Consider the following 17,101-nt stretch of genomic DNA (forward strand, 5'->3'; position numbering starts at 1 on the left):
TAAACTACTCACAGCCTCCCAGCTATCTACCCAAGGAGATAAACCACCCATTCCTCCCTGGACATACCTACTGCTGACACACTTTCTAAAGGTCCTTAACAAGGACATGCACTGCTCTAGGCAGCTCACACCCTTCGAACGGTTATGCATCCAACGTTCACCACAAGCCCACCTAATAGCTATCACACATGAGATCCTCTTCGCTAATATACCAGCCAATGATAGCCTGTCGTGCAAAGCATGGGAGAATGACCTTGCCATATCGCTCTCAGAGGAGCAATGGGAAACAATCTACCTAAACATCCATAAAGGTTCTGTTAATGTTAATACCCAAGAAAACGGATATAAAATCCTAACCAGATGGTACCGTACACCTTCCCTTTTACACAAAATGAACCCAGCCATATCAGACGCCTGTTGGAGGTGTCATCAAGAGAAAAGCTCCCTACTCCACATCTGGTGGTCCTGCGCTACCCTTCAGACGTTTTGGAAGGAAGTTTGCCGGATCACGTCCCAGGTCACCTCATACACTCTTGATTTTACCCCAGCCCAATTCCTTCTACACTACTCATCCTTATCACATCATTCATATCACAAGTCATTGGCAATGCATATGATAAATGCAGCAAAACAATGCGTCCCCTTATTCTGGAATTCCAATTGCGCACCTTCACTCAAGGACTGGTTTTTCAGACTTAATAAAGTGGCTGAAATGGAAAAACTCATCCACATTGCATGGGATACCCCCACAAAATACAGCACTAAATGGGCCTGCTGGTCTCATTTTCAGTCGACACCAGAATATAGGGATATAATGGCTTCACCCTCGCAGAAGAGGAATTAACAAGAGCCCACTATTAGGCATTCCACCCGGAACTCCACTATAACCTCCTTCTCTGCCCTCCCCCCTTATCACTTGTAGGACCTGCCATACAGAAGATCATCCCTACCCCTGGCACTCGGGTCTCCTATTGGACCTTAGAGGATTAGGGGAAGCCAGAGACGCCCCCCCCCCCCAACATCCACCCTTGACCCTGTCTTCTTCCCTTTATCCTCCCCCCGCCCATTTCGTATCTGGTCCCCAATACACTCCCCTGACATCCCTATCTAGGCACTTTCCCTAATCGGCACCCTTCATATGCTGGACACATATCTAGTTCCTTTCTTCCTATTTACAAGGCCCAAGAATGGGGAGCAAATATCCATTACATGATTGGAAAAACACCAGACTTCCCTCCCACTCGTGGGGTCCCATATAGTCAAAATTCTTTTAAGCCCCCTGGATTAAGCCCCCTAGACTCAGTCACAGCACGCCTTCCTATAATTATGCCCCTCCCGCTCTAATGTTTTATACCCCCTTCACACTCTATGCCTATCTACCAGGCATCCTACTCTGAACAGCAGGGAAGGTCACGACTCCTGTCTCCCATTCTCATTTGTTACTGTATGTCTTGGTAGCATAAGTCTTGTAATAAGATGAAAGTTTTGGGCTTTGTATCCCCTTTTTGTGTGTTCATCCCTACTATTCAAGACTTTTGTAAGCTCTTTTTTCATTTTTCTCAATAAAGAAAAATTTCTGAAAAAAAAAAAAGGCACAGACAGCTGAGCTGTGGGAAGTGGACCGGGAGATAACAGCTCCACAATCTGGTGGAATAGGGTGGCTGCTCTCTACTCTTCAATGATTGCTGCCTCAAATGATGCTCTGCCTGAGGGTGGACCACATACACCTTTGCCTGTGAACACATATGCTTCTGGCCCCCCTAACTGTGCCATAGGAATGTCTGCCTCTTCTTGTTGGCCTCCCAGACATGATGCGGGGAGGGGGCTTATTAACAAATTATATTAAGGATGGGAAAATGTGTATTTTGCTCAATGGAAAGTGGTGTTTGGTGCATTTTAACTTGAATGCTCACTACACAGACCCACTACAATATACTGCATAAAACTGCACTGATGCATTGCAATATACTACGGTAGACATGCATCAAAATATATACTAGGTTAAACATGCTCTAATGCAGTGAAAAATACCTCAGTAAACGTGCACCAACACAGTGAAATATACTGTGTTAAACGTGCACTAGCGTATTGCAATACACTGCAGTAAACATGCACCAACACACAAACATATATACTGCATTAAACATGCACTAACGCACTGCAATATAATGCAGTAAATGTGCAATAATGCACTGAAATATACCGAGTTAAATTGCACTAACCCACTGCAATATACTGCGGTAATCATTCAATAACACTAAAATATACTGTGTTAAACGTGCTCTGACGCACTGCAATATATGGCAGGAAACCTTCCCTGACAAAAATAAAATGACACGAATGTAAAAATGAACTACACTCACGCTACAGTAGCACTAGATTCACAGTAAACTTACATAGTTACATAATAGGTGAGGTTAAAAAAGAGACACACGTCCATCAAGTCTAACCTATGTGTGTGATTATATGTCAGTATTACCTTGTATATCCCTGTATGTTGTGGTCGTTCAGGTGCTTATCAAATAGTTTCTTGAAAGTATTGAGGCTCTTCGCTGAAACCACCGCCTGTGGAAGGGAATTCCACATCCTTGCCGCTCTTAGGCTGCTTTCACACTGAGGCACTTTGCAGGCACTAAAGTGCTAAATATAGCACCTGCAAAGCACCCTGAAACAGCCGCTGCTGTGTCTCCAGTGTGAAAGCCCTGAGGGCTTTCACACTGGAGCGGTGCGCTTGCAGGGCGGTCCAAAAAATCCTGCAAGCCACATCTTTGGAGTGCTGCAGGAGCGGTGTATTTGCCGCTCCTAAAGCACCCCTTCCCATTGAAAACAATGGGGCAGCGCTGCAAACACGCCTGCAAAGTGCTGCTGTAGCGGCGCTTTGCGGGTGGTTTAACCCTTTTTCGGCCCAAGCAGGGGTTAAAACTGCCTCGCTAGTGGCCGCATACGCCACTAAAACTATGGTAAAGTGCCGCTAAATATAACGCCGCTTTGCCGCCGGCGCTCGCAACGCCCCAGTGTGAAAGTAGCCTTACAGTAAAGAACCCTCTACGTAGTTTAAGGTTAAACCTCTTTTCTTCTCATTTTGATGAGTCACCACAAGTCTTGTTAAACTCCCTTCCGCAAAAAGGTTTTATCCCTATTATGGGGTCACTGGTACGTTATTTGCAAATTGAAATCATATCCCCTTTCAAGCATCTCTTCTCCAGAGAGCATAAGTTCAGTGTTCGCAACCTTTCCTCATAACTAATATCCTCCAGACATTTTAATAGCTTTGTTGCCCTTCTTTGTACTTGCTCTGTTTCCAGTACATCCTTCCTGAGGGCCAGTGCCCAGAACTGGACAGCATGCTCAAGGTGCAGCCATACCAGAGGCTTGTAGAGCGGTAGAATTGTCGTTTTATCTCTGGAATTAATCCCCTTTTTAATGCACGTCAATATTCTGTTTGCTTTGTTAGCAGCAGCTTGGCATTGCATGCCATTGCTGAGCCTATCATCTACTAGGACCCCCAGGTTCTTTTCCATCCTAGATTCCCCCAAAGGTTTTTCCCCCAGTGTATAGATTGCATTTTCATATGTTTGCAACCCAAATGCATTATTTTACATTTTTCTACATCGAACCTCATCTGCCATGTAGTTGCACACCCCATTAATTTATTCAGATCTTTTTTGCAAGGTTTCCACATCCTAAGAAGTTATTGCCCTGCTTAGCTTAGTATCGTCTGCAAATACAGAGATTGAACTGTTTACCCCCTACCTCCAGGTCATTTATGAACAAATTAAACAAGAACCGTGAGAGACCAAACTACCCACCCCGACCATTCCGAGTACTTCCCATTTATCACCACCCCCTGAACTCGCCCTTGTAGACAGTTTTCAATCCATGTACTCACCCTATGGTCCATGCCAATGGACCTTATATTGTACAGTAAACATTTATGGGGAATAGTGTCAAATGCTTTTGCAAAATCCAGATACACCACGTCTATGGGCCTTCCATTATATAGATGGCAACTCACCTCCTCATAGAAGGTTAATAGATTGGTTTGGCAAGAACGATTCTTCATGAATCCATGTTGATTACTGATAATGATACCATTCTCATGACTAAAATCTTGCATATAGTCCCTTATCACCCCCTCCAAGAGTTTACATACTATTGATGTTAGGATAACTGGTCTGTAATTCCCAAGGATGTATTTTGGGCCCTTTTTGAATATTGGTGCTACATTGGCTTTTCTTCAATCACTTGGTACCATTCCAGTCAGTAGACTGTCAGTAAAAATTAGGAGCAATGGTCTGGCAATTACTTGACTGAGTTCCCCAAGTACTCTGTAACCAGATGTCTTTCCTCATTATTTATGGGGCCAATATGGTCTGTTCTCTTTTTTACTGATTACATACTTAAAGAATTACTTGGAATTTTTTCGCTCTCCTCTGCTATGTGTCTTTCATGTTCTATCTTAGCCATCCTCATTGCACCCTTACATTTCTTGTTGCATTCTTTATAAGTGTCACATACCTGGGGGAGATCGAGCTGTAGAGGGGGCTTCTCTTGCACCTCCTGTCCAACACCCTTGGTAGTGATGACAGGGAGTGGAGGACACAGAGTGGCACAAGGGACAAGGTGGCAGATGACTCTGGCTGTACTTTGGCAGGAACCAGGTGACTTGAGATTACTGGGCCGGAACTGAAGACAGGGGCTCTGTGACGCTGAATCAGTAGCTGGAAGCATAGCCAGGACATAAGCCAAGGGTTCATCAACAGCCGGGCATAGCAGGTACCGAGACGTGAGGCAAAGACGGGACACAGGCCGAGGTCGGTACACAGACGGGCAATGAGGCACGGGAACATCAGGTGGAAGCGGAGTCAAACACAAGCCAGGGTCACAAGTAGGCTGGTGGAGGTCAAGAGGTGGTTCAAGCATTTAATTATCCAGACAGATTGGACAGAGGGAAACACACATTCATCTAAGGCTCGCCAATTCCTAAATGTCTTGCAGGACAATTTTATCTGTCAGATGGTAGACGCACCAACTAGAAATAAAGCGTTACTGTATCTACTGATTACCAACAATACAGATCTGACCACAGATGTGGAAATACGGGGCAATTTAGGTAACAGCGATCACAGGTCAATTGGCTTCCGTATAAATCACACAAATAGGAAACATAAGGGGAATACAAAGACACTGAATTTCAAAAAACCCAACTTCTCTAAACTATGAACCTTGCTAGAAGGCATAAATTGGGATAAAATCTTAGGAACAAAGAACACAGAAAAGAGATGGGTTTGCTTTAAGAGCATATTAAATAGGTGGATAAGCCAATGCATACCATTGGGTAATACATTTAAAAGAGCGAACAAAAGTCCTGGATGGCTTAACTCCAATGTAAAAACGCATACAAAAGCAAAGGAGAAGGCCTTCAAAAAATACAAGGTTGAGGGATCAACATTCAGACTTTATAAATAATGCAAGAAATGTAAGGGTTCAATTAAGGTGGCTAAGATAGGACACGAAAGACACATAGCGGAGGAGAGCAAAACAAATACCAAGAAATGGAGTAAAAAAAGTATGTAAACAGTTAAAAATGGAGGACAGACCATATTGACCCCATAAAGAATGAGGAAGGGCATCTAATTACAAAGTATGGGGAGATGTCAACGATAGTGAATTTATCCTTTTTAGTTTTCACAAGGGAATCGGTGGGACTTTAGTAACCAAAACTGCAGTGTTTATCCTTATGACACATCACAGGAAGCACCTCCATGGTTAACAGAGGACATAATTAAAATTAGACTTGGGAAACCTAACATTAATAAATCACCGGGACCAGATGGCTTGCATTCGAGGGTACTTGGGGAACTCAAGACCATTGTTCCTAATTTTTACTGACAGTTTACTGACTGGAATGGTACCAGCTGAATGGAGAAAGCCAATGTAGCACCAATATTTAAAATGGGCCTAAAATACATCCCTGGGAATTACAGACCAGTTAGCCTAACATCAATATTATGTAAACTCTTGGGTGGGATGATAAGGGACTATATACAAGATTTTAGTAATGAGAACAGTATCATTAGTAGTAATCAGCATGAATTTACGAAGAATTGTTCTTGCCAAACCATTCTATTAACCTTCTATGAGGAGGTGAGTTGCCATCTAGATAAAGGAAGGCCCGTAGAAGTAGTGTATCTGGATTTTGCAAAAGCATTTGACACAATTCCCCATAAATGTTTACTGTACAAAATAAGGTCTGTTGGCATGGACCATAAGGTGAGTGTATGGATTGACAACTGGCTACAAGGGTGAGCTCAGAGGGTGATAAATGGGGAGTACTCAGAATGGTCAGAGGTGTGGAGTGCCCCCCCCCCCCCAGGTTCTGTGCTGGGACCAATCCTATTTACTTTGTTCATAAATGGCCTGGAGGATGGGGTAAATAGTTAAATCCCTGTATTTGAGGATGATACTAAGCTAAGCAGGGCAATAATTTCTCCGCAGGATGTGGAAACCATGCAAAAAGATCTGAACAAATTAATGGGGTGGGCAACTACATGGCAAATGAGGTTAAATGTAGACAAATTTTAAATAATGCATTTAGGTGGCAAAAATATGAAAGCAATCTATACACTGGGGGAATCTAGGATGAAAAAGGACCTGGGGTCAGCAATGGCATGCGATGCCAAGCTGCTGCTAACAAAGCATACAGAATATTGGCATGCATTAAAAAGGGGATCAACTCCAGAGATAAAAATTATAATTCTCCTGCTCTATAAGACTCTGGTCCGGCTGCACCTAGAGTATGGTGTCCAGTTCTGGGTCCAGTTCAGTTCTCAACTAAGCTAATAAAGGGTCTGAAGAATATGAGGAAAGGTTGTGAGCATTGAACTTATTTTCTCTGGAGAAGAGACGCTTGAGAGGCGATATGATTTCAATTTATAAATACTGTACTGGTGACCCCACAATAGGGATAAAACTTTTCTGCGGAAGGGAGTTTAACAAGACACATGGCAACCCATTAAAATGTTATGGCTGCACCTTGAGCATGCTGTCCAGTTCTGGGCACTGGCCCTCAGGAAGGATGTACTGGAAACAGAGCAAGTACAAAGAAGGGCAACAAAGCTATTAAAATGTCTGGAGGATATTAGTTATGAGGAAAGGTTGCGAACACTGAACTTATGCTCTCTGGAGAAGAGACGCTTGAAAGGGGATATGATTTCAATTTGCAAATAACGTACCGGTGACCCCATAATAGGGATAAAACCTTTTTGCGGAAGGGAGTTTAACAAGACTCGTGGTGACTCATCAAAATGAGAAGAAAAGAGGTTTAACCTTAAATTACGCAGACGGTTCTTTACTGTAAGAGCAGCAAGGATGTGGAATTCCCTTCCACAGGCTGTGGTCTCAGCGGGGACCATCTACAGTTAAAAAAAGACTGTTAGATAAGCACCTGAATGACCACAACATACAAGGATATACAATGTAATACTGACATATAATCAGTATAACCAGTTCATATAATCACACAGATAGGTTGGACTTAATGGACTTGTCTCTTTTTTCAACCTCACCTACTATGTAACTTGTCCTCAACATGGTGGTTCTTCCGCACAAATCAGATTTTGGGGGTCTGCGGGCGGGGGGCTTATCAAAATATTTAACAAGTGGGGCCCCCAGATCCTCACCCCTCCTGGGACCACCCCGTTACATCACCAGGTGACACAGCCCCTTGGGATGTTATTGACCCAGCATAACCTAGGTCCATAATGTCACCAGGGGGCGGTGCCACCGGGTGGGCCTGCAACCTAGTTATTTAAAATCTATAAGACTGAGGGGCTGGCTGGAGCCTTCATCGGGACTGGAGGTTTTTGTGTTTTTTTTCAGGTCAGCAGGTGGCAGGATTGACGATGTATCTACAGCGGGAACATGTTTTGTTATTTTTGATTTTTTAATAAAGGACTTTTCAAAAACGTTTTTGGTGAACTAATACCATACTCATTCACGTGTGGGGGGGGGGGGGTTGGGATCTGTGAAGTCCCCTGCAGACCCCCACAACCACAGCTTAGGGTGTGGGGAAGAGGCCCTTGTCTCCTTTACATTCAGCTGCCAGTGGGGAAACCCATTGACAGCTGAGAAATCATTGGTTATTAAGGATGCAGCGGACGGCTTCCCGGCCCGCTCCTTAACAACCAGCTATACTTCACTCAGAATTTGAATCTTTGATAATTTTTTAACCAATCCTAAATTGGAATTTTTCTGAAAGTTTTTGGAATTCATTACAAAATAAAGAAACAAAACTAAAAACATTTTTCAGTTCTGCACATGTCTAGCAACGTTGTAGAGCACAAACAAAATGATCACATTGGTCAGAGCCAAAGTCGTAACAAAGTTGCATCACAAACACATCAACTCACACTGGAAATCACACGATTTAAGTTGCACAAGTGTAAATGGAGTCTAAAAGTCCTCAATATCCCAGTTCTTATAAATATCTTTCCAAAGGTTTACAATCTTTCCAAGCCTAATAAAAACCAGAGACTTCAACACTGTCCTCGCTGGTTATAAATCCCTTGTAGTGCTTCACTCAAGAAAGTGAATAATCTTGAAAAAAAAGCAAATACCATTAAGGCAGGGGTGCCCAACTAGTGGCCCGCGGAGCCCTCTGATGTGGCCCACGACTTCCTGCTCTGGGATGGTGGGTTGGCAAGCCCAGATTGCAGGTTGTCTACCCCCCATGCCAGAGCATCAGCGTTGTGAATGAAGCCAGCGGCAGAGAAAGCAAGCAGCTGTGGAGCAGAGTTGCTTAAGCCAATGCTTCCTGTATAGCACCTGCTCCTGTCATAGGTAGAGTGATACCAAATGCACTTTGCCTGGGACAGCAAGTTTGTTACTAAAATCACAGTGTATATATGGACATATCTGTTCTGCATTGGTTACTGGGCTGCTTTTAAACTGATTTGCAGGTGTAGCGCAGTGTACCTGAGGCTTATCTGCACTGAACCATAGACTTCTCATCTTACCTGTGGGTTTGGTGCACATTCAGAAAGAAATTCTATGGCAAAGTACAGCTAACCTGCAGGAAAGCCACAGGTGCGGGTAGACCACAGACCATCCTGTGTAAAAGTAGCCTTAGGCCCCTTTAACATGATTGGACCCTCCATTCACCTCTATGGAGCAGCAGATATAAACAGACTTGTGTCCATTTATACCTGCCTCCTTCCAATCCGATCTACTAAAAAAAATGGAAAGTGGATCCATTCCCTTCCATTTGATCAGATGAGAGGGCCCATAGAGTAGAGTGGGCTGTGTCTGTGTCCGCTTTGCATATGCAGAGTGGACGCAGAACTGTCATCTGCTCATTGTGGCCCACGACTGGTTACTAAGTCGCTTAAGTGGCCCTCGCTCTTCAAAAGGTTGGGCACCCCTGCATTAAGGAGTTGTGTGTCTAACCCAATTGGTGTATTAACAATGCATTTATAATGTGCTTACATCCAAAACCATAAAAAAATATCTCTATTGGATCACAAGATGTGTCCTTATACATGTCCCTTAACTTCCTTTTTCTCAAACAAAGCCTTCTTTAAAACTCCAATGCAGGCCCCCCCCCCCCTTCCAAATGGGTGTCAGAAGCTCCCAAATAGAAGTATAAGCACATAGTGTAATACTGCAAATAGCTTAATAAATTATAATCCATGATACTCACAAAAAAGCGTTTATATATGTTGTGAGGGGTTAGCTCGGTAGCGGGTGTGTGTGACCCCCTGGATGGGTTCACAACACAAAGTCAGGCACAGCAGACAGCGGTGTAGGTTCAAAAAACAAAAGATCCGGTTTATTTCTGCTACATGCAGTGATACATAAACAGCCAAACAAAATAAAACAAGAAAATAAATCCTGGTCAGCTTGACCTCTAACTACACACGTAGACTCCCTGTCTAACAACTGGGTGCAGCCTTGTGCTGCCCCAGTCCCTGTCTCTATTGTAGGGGTTTGCCACACAGGCGTTAACTCACCGCACAGAACAGATCTCAGACTCCCCAGTCTATACACACAAAACTGGTTCCAGGATGGAGCATCTCCCTATGCATGCTGGGGTTTTTTGTAGAGGCCTTAATGAGCCCACTTACTACAGCTGGGCTCATTAACTCTTCCCCTCTAATTGTAAAAGTCTGCATAAAGCCTGAATCTAGGACACACATATTTCCCATCCTGAATACAACCAGGTGATTTTACCTGCGTGCTGCCACATACCCCCCCCCCTCTTGTTTCAACCTTGGGGTTGTAACACAAGCAGCCAGACACGCATGTATCCGAGACAAAGCATCCACATTCCCCATTTTAACACCAGGGCGATGCTTAACTGTAAAGTTAAATTCCTGTAGGGCCAGGAACCACCTATTTACCCTTCTATTGGTCTCCTTGTTTTGAGCCATCCACTTTAAAGGAGCGTGATCAGTCACCAGGTCAAAGTCCCTACCTAGCAGATAGTACCGAAGGGAATCTAGAGCCCACTTCACTGCTAAACATTCCTTCTCAATCGTGGAGTAATTTACCTCATGGGACTTCAACTTCCTGCTGAGGTAAATGACTGGGTGCTCTTCCCCGTTCCAGACCTGGGATAACACTGCTCCTAACCCAACGTCTGATGCATCAGTTTGTACAACAAAGTCCTTAGAGAAGTCTGGTGAGTACAACACTGGCTGGCTACATAAGGCTGTTTTTAAGGACTGAAATGCTTCCTCAGCCTCTGGGGACCATTTAACCGTAATCGACTCTTTCCCTTTTGTCAGGTTGGTGAGGGGCACAGCCTGAGAAGCAAAATGGGGAATGAATCGTCGATAATAGCCAGCGATTCCCAGAAAGGCTCGTACCTGTTTCTTGCTGTTGGGACGTGGCCAACTCTGTATGGCCTCGACTTTATTGACTTGGGGTTTTATCACCCCCCTCCCAATAGTGTACCCAAGATATTTGGCCTCCTCCTGTCCAATGGTACACTTCTTTGGATTGGCCGTAAACCCAGCTTCCCGGATAGAGTCTAGGACTGCTTGTACTTTTGGCAAATGTGAGACCCAGTCTGTGCTATGGATAATCACATCATCCAGGTAAGCTGCAGCATATTTCTGGTGGGGCCTCAGAATCTTATCCATTTTCCGCTGGAATGTTGCCGGTGCATTCTGTAACCCAAACGGCATTCTCTTATATTGGAATGCCCCATCTGGGGTTACAAACGCAGTTTTCTCCTTGGCCGACTCGGCCAGGGGAATTTGCCAATACCCTTTGGTGAGATCAAGAGTTGTCATATATCGGGCAGTTCCCAGCCGGTCGATCAACTCATCTATACGTGGCATGGGGTAGGTGTCAAATTTTGTAACTTTATTTAATTGTCGAAAATCGTTACAAAACCGCCAGCTCCCATCAGGTTTGGGCACTAGTACGATAGGACTGGACCAGTCACTCTGGGACTCCTCTATCACACCCAACTCCAGCATCCTTTGAACCTCCCCACGTATTGCCTCCCGTCGGGCCTCTGGTATTCTATAAGGTTTTAGTTTTACCCTTTCTCCTGGCGGGGTGATAATGTCATGCTCTACGCCAGATGTTTGTCCCGGAAGCTCAGAGAAAATCTCTTTGTTACGAAGTACAAACTCTTTAACCTCCTGTTGTTGGGGTTTCGATAAGGTGTCTGCTATTCCAACCTCAGGAACTAAGCAATCAGGCTGTACTTGTGACAAAGTCTCTGCGACTAGGGATTCCCTATCCCTCCAGGCTTTCAGCAGATTGACGTGATAGATCTGCTCCGGCTTTCGCCTTCCTGGCTGTCTAACCCTGTAGTTCACCTCACTAATTTTTTCAATTACTTCATATGGACCTTGCCATTTGGCCAGAAATTTGCTTTCAACCGTAGGGACTAGCACCAAGACCCTATCCCCCGAGGAAAAAGTACGGGTCTTGGCCCCACGGTTGTACACTCTCTGCTGTGCTAACTGCGCTTGGGTTAAATGTTCCTTTACAATTGGCATTACCTGTGCAATTCTATCTTGCATCAGGGCGACATGCTCAATGACACTCCTGTGAGGAGAACTCTCATTTTCCCAAGTTTCCTTGGCGATATCCAGCAGCCCTCTTGGGTGTCTCCCATAGAGCAACTCGAAGGGTGAGAAACCTGTAAAGGATTGGGGTACCTCCCTAATGGCAAACATCAGATAGGGTATTAGACAATCCCAATTCTTTCCATCTCTATCCACCACCTTCTTTAACATTTGTTTTAGGGTTTTGTTGAATCTTTCAACCAACCCATCTGTTTGGGGGTGATACACAGATGTACGCAATTGCTTCACTTTGTACAACTTGCATAATTCTTTCATAACCCGAGACATAAAGGGTGTACCTTGGTCCGTAAGCAGTTCCTTACAAATACCCACGCGGCTAAAAACAAGGGATAGCTCTTTGGCTATGGTTTTGGCCGAGGTATTTCGGAGAGGAATTGCTTCCGGATAACGGGTGGCATAGTCCAATATAACCAAAATGTACTGATGCCCCCTAGCAGACTTCATTATCGGACCTACCAAATCCATTGCGATCCTTTCAAAGGGGACCTCAATGATAGGAGGAGGTACCAGCGGGTTACGGAAATGTGGCATAGGTGCCGACTTCTGACACACAGGGCAGGAGGAACAATAATTTTCTGTTTCCTTCATGACCCCAGGCCAATAGAATCTCTGCAGTACCCTCTCTCTGGTTTTTTCGGTCCCCAGATGACCTCCCAGAATGTGCCCATGGGCCAATTCTAACACCAACTTCCTGTAAGGTTTGGGCACCACAAGTTGCTCAATGGTTTCTTCTGCCCTTTGAGCCACTCGATACAGCAGGTCCCTTTCCACAGTGAAGTACGGGTAAGTGCAAGTCTTATCTGGGTTCACTAACTCGCCATCTATTTTCACCACATTTTCCCGTGCCTTTATTAGGGTGGGGTCTTTTAACTGTTCTGTGGCAAAATTTTCCCTGTGAACCTCAAGATCCGAAAACTCCACAGACGGCATGTTTTCAACTGAGGATGTTGGCTCCTCCCCAGTTTCTCGAGTTTCCCCCGCCAATACCGACAAGGGAAATTCAGGAGAGTCCTCACCACTCCCAGAGGAATTCTGGTCATCTTCCTGGTCTATAGGGGCACCAGTGGGGGGCTCAGGACAATCCCAGAGTTCCCAGAATTTTGGAAAATCCCTTCCCACAATAGCATCATGTGGTAAGTGAGACACTAACCCCACCTGATGAGAGAGGTTACCTTTGGGGGTCTCAAAAAACACTGAAGTTACAGGATACTCTCAGGTGTCCCCATGTACACAAATAACAGCCACCCTGTTCTTCCCAGAGACCTCTGTAGTAACTAATTCAGCTTTTATCAATGTTACCAGACTACCTGAATCTAGCAACACATCAACATGTCTACCATTAATACACATTTTACATAAATGTTTCTCAGGTCCCCGAATGGCAGTGCATGCAACTGTCGCAAACAGCGACTGACGTCTCTCCCTTATAAAGTCACATTGCATAGGCTCATCCACAACTGGGCAATTGGCTGCAATATGTCCCTCTTGCCGGCAGCGGTAGCAAATAATCTTTTTCGCTGCCTCTTGCAGCATGGGCTTTCTGGGCTGCTCCCGCCAGACCTTAGGTAGAACTCCCACCCTCTCACTCTCTCCACCCTCACCCCTTGGAGTCATCTTACCCGCCACTGGGGATGATCTGGTCTTAGGGGGGAAAGTCCATGAGTCCCTGGAAGAGGTGGTCAAGTTCTCAGTAGCCAAGTACCTCTCAACCAGATCCACAAGTTTATCTGCATTTTCTGGGTCTCCATGGCTTACCCATTTTTGGATGGCAGTAGGAAGAGCTCTCAGGAAACGATCCATAACCACACGTTCCACAACGTTTGGTGCGGTCAAAATCTCTGGCTGCAGCCACTTCCTGCTCAGGTGAATGAGATCATACATTTGAGACCTGGGAGGTTTTCCAACCTGAAAAGTCCAGTTATGCACACGCTGAGCCCGGACTGCCAGGGTGACACCCAGCCGTGCCAATATTTCTGCTTTTAGCACCACATAGTCTTTTGCTTGGTCAGGCTCTAGGTCATAATAAGCTTTCTGCGATTCCCCAGTTAACAGAGGGGCCACCAGTCCAGCCCATTGCTCCTTAGGCCACTTTTCCCTTTCAGCAGTCCTTTCAAATGTGGTCAAAAACACCTCCGGATCATCCTCTCCAGTCATTTTTGTCAGTAAACGGCTCACACCAAAGGATGCGGTATTATTGTACCCACTTGCTTCATTGGTCTGCGGACGTTGCTGTATCAATGTCTCTATTTGCTGTTGAAAATTCTGCTCTTGCTTCTGCAACAGGTCTATGAAGCGGGCTTCAGATCGCTGCTGGGCTTGTTGCTGAGCCTCCAAACTCTGCTGCAAAGTTGCATTTGTCTGCTGCTGGGCTTGTTGCTGAGCTTCCAAACTCTGCTGCAAAGTTGCATTTGTCTGCTGCTGATTTGCATTTGCCTGCTGCTGGGCTTGTTGCTGAGCTTCCATACTCTGCTGCAAAGTTGCATTTGTCTGTTGTTGAGCTGCAAGGCTCCTTTGTAAACCCGCATTTGTTTGCTGCTGATTTGCATTGGCTAGAGCCAGCTGTCTCAGTATCTCCTCCATGCTGGCCTTAAAAAAAAAAAAAAAAAAAAAAAAAAAAAACTGCCAAAATTCTCCACCAACTGTGAGGGGTTAGCTCGGTAGCGGGTGTGTGTGACCCCCTGGATGGGTTCACAACACAAAGTCAGGCACAGCAGACAGCGGTGTAGGTTCAAAAAACAAAAGATCCGGTTTATTTCTGCTACATGCAGTGATACATAAACAGCCAAACAAAATAAAACAAGAAAATAAATCCTGGTCAGCTTGACCTCTAACTACACACGTAGACTCCCTGTCTAACAACTGGGTGCAGCCTTGTGCTGCCCCAGTCCCTGTCTCTATTGTAGGGGTTTGCCACACAGGCGTTAACTCACCGCACAGAACAGATCTCAGACTCCCCAGTCTATACACACAAAACTGGTTCCAGGATGGAGCATCTCCCTATGCATGCTGGGGTTTTTTGTAGAGGCCTTAATGAGCCCACTTACTACAGCTGGGCTCATTAACTCTTCCCCTCTAATTGTAAAAGTCTGCATAAAGCCTGAATCTAGGACACACATATTTCCCATCCTGAATACAACCAGGTGATTTTACCTGCGTGCTGCCACAATGTGTATATTCCTTTAAGCCCAGTAATGAATCTGCAGTGCAGGCAATGGTGCATCAATCACTCTGTATACCTTACCAATTGCAAGATTATCATTGCACCATAAATCAACTTTCGCTGGTGGGATTCCTCCCTCCTGTATCCAGAATTACGCATGAAAGCCTCCAAAAAGTGAAAATGAAATGTATAATGTATTTCCACCTTAAATTATAAACTGTGCAATAGTGTCATACCACTCACATGGACACGCATAACCGAGTGCCATAACCATTGTGAAAACAGCATCTCCAGACAACTTGTGGTCATACCATGCACCTTACCAAAATACTATTCAGTAAGCTCTCATTTCATAAGTAAAGGTGTAACATCAGCACTTCTCCTGGCCCTGTATTCTTCAATACTAGGACTCTCTTTAAAAAGGGCTCATAGTGCAGCAGTATAGTTAAAATCCAATATTTATTGTACAAAATCCACTTGCAAACAAATGTTTTTAAAACACCTGTAAGCCTTAGGCAAGATGGCTGCCACAGCACTCCCAGTGCATGCCGACGTCAACCTATGGTTGCAGGAAAGACATGTGCCCCATCTAGGGCCAACCTAACTTTTTTGCTTCCTTGTCTATGGCATTATTGGCCAGTTATGCCTGGGATCCTAATAATCTAATCACACCCAGCATTTTCTTGAGCAAGTCAACCAAACAATCTGACTTAGCCCTGTGTACTTGGGTAATTGTTGAGGCAGGCATTGCACCAAAAAACAAGGGGACCATTGTCGTAGGGGCAGCAAGTTATTTCCTTCTGAAATAGTGCTATCATGCCAGTCTTCTCAACATTGCCTGACATGGCCAATCCTCTTTGTAAAGCCAACTTTAACAGAATAGGTAATTGACCAAATGATCAGAGTAACTTTAAATTGGAGTTTACTATGCAGGATGTGAAGCACACAGTACAGGACTCAGAAGTGTGTATTTTTCAGTGCTGAGGCATGCATATCACAGGGTGCAGTAGCTATAAACATGTACGCACACAATATTAAAAAGGTACAGTATGTACCACACAGTACAGCATAGAGACTATGATCAGTAGTAATGTACACTGCACACACATAATCTGAGATGCATGATACACACTACTACCACTACCCCTGTATACTGTGCTATACATTATATAATAGTGTTCTCTTGTTCTCTATATATTAGCCTGTATTTTACATATTTCTGACCACTGAATTATGTATGCTGTGATGTATTTTGCATGCTCCTGACTGCTGTAATCCCCACATACAGAGTGGTTGGATTATTTAACATATAGCACTGTGGAACAGTGCAGTGGTCAGGAATATGCAACAGCGTAATGTACAGTCCAGCATACAGTGTGCAGGGATCAGGAGTATGTAATGTAAAACCCATTGTACAGAGTGCAGAATTCAGGAGTTTTGTCCAGGGGCTATTGATGTAACATATTACGGTAAGAGGTATGTGATGTATAGCACAGCATACAGTTATGACCAGGCTATGTACAAGGTATTTTACTAAATCCTCACTGTTGCACCCTGCAAGCCCTGCCATACATTACATACTCTTGGTTACTAAACTCTGTATATTTTGCTGGCCTGCCAGTTCTCTCACATATCACAAGTCCATCCAGTTCATTGAACTGGATGGACTTGTGTCTTTTTTCAACCTGACTAACTATATCCTTCTCCCCACCACCCCCATCTCTGCCACAAATCCTCCCCTTCCCCCAACTCTCTCACAAATCCCCCCCCAAAAAAAGCTCTCACCTTTTCACAAATCCTCCAACCCCCCCCCCCCCCCCCAGCTCTCTCAGAA

Source organism: Lithobates pipiens, unplaced genomic scaffold (genome assembly GCF_037356315.1).
Source record: "Lithobates pipiens isolate NorthernLeopardFrog02 unplaced genomic scaffold, aLitPip1_a1.2 Scaffold_25, whole genome shotgun sequence".
NCBI lineage: Eukaryota > Metazoa > Chordata > Amphibia > Anura > Ranidae > Lithobates > Lithobates pipiens.